Below are 2,992 nucleotides of genomic sequence, written 5' to 3'. Positions count from 1 at the left end.
AATACTTGCCGCATTCAGAGTCATACACTCTTCTAACTTACACCATCATTGATTAGTCATGTCTGTTGTTGAAATTCATGTAAATGGAATCATGCAGTGTGTACTTTTATGTCTGGCTTCCTTCACTCAACACACTGTTTTTGAAATTCACTCATGTTGTATAAACAGCTCATTCCTTTTAAAGCACTGTATAGCATTCTGTTGTATGCCTAAACCTATATTTGTTTATTCAGTCTCTCACTGATGGTTATTTGGGTTGTTTCCAGTCTTGAGCTTTAATGAGTACAGCTGCCATGTGCTTTCTTGTACATGTCTTTTGGTGGACACATACACACATTTCTCATGGGTACATTCTTATGAGTGGAATTTCTGGGTCTGGTCGTAGGGTAGATTAACCTATATTTTAAGTCAGATTATTCCAAACACATAATTCAAAATTGGTGAATTATGTTTAGCCATTTTCATGTGATATATTATTATTATTGTTAAAAAAATGTTTTTGGAATGCTTCATGAATTTGCATGTCATCCTTGCTCAGGGGCCATGCTAATCTTCTCTGTATTGTTCCAATTTTAGTATATATGCTGTCTAAGGGAGCACTTCATATGATATATTATTGATACAAATAATTAAAAAAAATTTTTTTTGAGACAGAGTCTCACTGTGTTGCCCAGGCTGGAGTACAGTGGTGTGATCTCAGCTCACTGCAAACTCCGCCCCCTGGGTTCAAATGATTCTTCTGTCTCAGTCCCCCAAATAGCTGGGATTACACAGCCATGCTAATTTTTTGTATTTTTAGTAGAGATGGGGTTTCTCATGTTAGCCAGGCTGGTCTCAACCTCCGGTCTTCAGGTGATCCTCCCGCCTCAGCCCCGCAAAGTGCTGGGATTATGGGCGTGAGCCACCACACCCAGCTGAAATAATTTTATTTATACAAATAAGCTAAGAACCTATTGCCAAGACCAGCTCGGTCCGGGAGACCCTAACCCAGCAGTGTTAATGGTATTAAAGACACATACACAGAAATATAGAGGCATGAAGTGGGAAATCAGGGGTCTCACAGCCTTCAGAGCTGAGAGCCCCGAACAGAGATTTACCCACATATTTATTAACAGCAAACCAGTCATTAGCATTGTTTCTATAGATAATAAATTAACTAAAAGTATCCCTTATGGGAAACCAAGGGATGGGCCAAATTAAAAGAATAGGTTGGGCTAGTTAACTGCAGCAGGAACACTCCCTTAAGACATAGATCGCTCATGCTATTGTTTGTGGCTTACAAATGCCTTTAAGCGGTTTACCACCCTGGGCAGGCCAGATGTTCCTTGCCCTCATTCTTGTAAACCCACAACCTTCCAGCTTAGGCGTTAGGGCCATTATGAACGTGTCACAGTGCTGCAGAGATTTTGTTTATGGCCAGTTTTGGGGCCAGTTTATGACCAGATTTTGGGGGCTTGCTCCCAACACCTGTAGATGTCATAATATAGGTATGTTATCTGCATGTAAGTGGAACTCTATTCTTTTGAAAAAGAGCACACAATCAGAAAAGCTATTTATGACTTAAAACAAAGCAGCTATAGGAAAGTTTGATTTCTCAGAACTTAAAAAGCCACACTAAAGGTGACCCTGTATCTCTGTGTTATATTTAGCTTTGCAGCATTTTCTGCTCTACTCAACGTAGTAAAGTCTCATGACCTTTCTTTATCACTGGATGTCATTCTCAGCATGAGGAGGCACAGCATGAACATTCCTGATTTCACCGAAGCAGCGACTTTCCCTTCCTTTTCTCTGAGTACCCAGGAACCCAAATCTCTGTTTGCAAAGAGGCTTATAAGTGCCCTGGCCATTGATAAAGAGGGGTTCCTTCTACATTGAGCAGTTTGAGTGGGCCTCTGAAAAGTCTTGCAGCACAATTCACAAGCAACACATGGGCAGCTGATGGCCACACTGTAATTACCAGATTGTAGTCAGTGTGGTTCTCCATCATCCAGGTGATGCAAGGTGCTCCCTCACTTGGTCTCCTCCAGGCCTTGGCCTGGCTCCCAAGCACTGACCATCCCCCAAGTGTTCTTTGGGCTCTCGGTATTAGTTCTGCACCTTTTCATGGGATCCACCAGGACCAGACCATTGTCTCTTGCCCCACGTCTCTCACCTTCTCTACTTTCTTTATAATTTTTCTGTTATCATAGATACTCTGGGTGTTACTTCCTTTAAACCTTCCCTTTTGATTCTTTGACAATATTCAGGAGTCAAAAATAAACATTGCTTTCCCTTCTCAAGGCAATGTGGGTGACTCTGCTGACTCGGGGAAGAGCGTGTGAAGGGCAAGAAAACATACATATTGTTATTTCTATTATGCCATGTATTCATTATGATTCTCCAGAGACACTGAATCAATAGTATGTATATACATTATATATTATAAGAATTGGTGCATACAATTATGGAGGTTGGTAAGTCCACAATCTTCAGTGTGGGCCAGAAGACTTTAGACCCAGAAGAGCTGATGGTGCATTTCCATCTCAAGAGAGTCTGCTAGAATTTCTTTCTTGAGGGGGTGGCCAATCTTTTTGTTCTTCTTAGGCTTTCAACTGATTGAATGAGGCCCACCCACATTATAGAAGGCAATCTACTTTACTTAAAGTTTACTGATTTAAATGTTAATCTCATCCAAAAACACCCTCCAAATTGACACATACAGTTAACCATCACATGTCATTACACTCATGATCTTCAGCAGCATGCCATGACTAACTTGGCATCTATCTAGTACAAGATTTCCATTTTATGGGAAAGACAATGCATTGTGGATTAAGATGATGTGGATTTGAATCCCAGTGATCTTTGAATGTGAATCCTAATTGTGTCATTTGGAAAAACCTTTAACTTCAGTCATCACAGAGCTGCAGTTCTCAACTGGGGCAATTTGTCCTTCCCCCTATATCCCCAGAAGACATTTGATTCCATCTGAAAACATTTTTGGTTGTTACAA

General features: G+C 40.7%; 1 pseudogene; it reads right to left on the bottom strand.

The window, feature by feature from the left end:
• Positions 1-487: 487 nt before the first annotated feature.
• Positions 488-600, bottom strand: LOC116269368 (annotated as a pseudogene).
• Positions 601-2,992: the final 2,392 nt, after the last annotated feature.

Source organism: Papio anubis, chromosome 10 (assembly GCF_008728515.1).
Source record: "Papio anubis isolate 15944 chromosome 10, Panubis1.0, whole genome shotgun sequence".
Taxonomy (NCBI): Eukaryota; Metazoa; Chordata; class Mammalia; order Primates; family Cercopithecidae; genus Papio; species Papio anubis.
The sequence above is the reverse complement of the archived record's forward strand: the minus strand, read 5'-3'. Positions and strand labels throughout refer to the sequence as shown.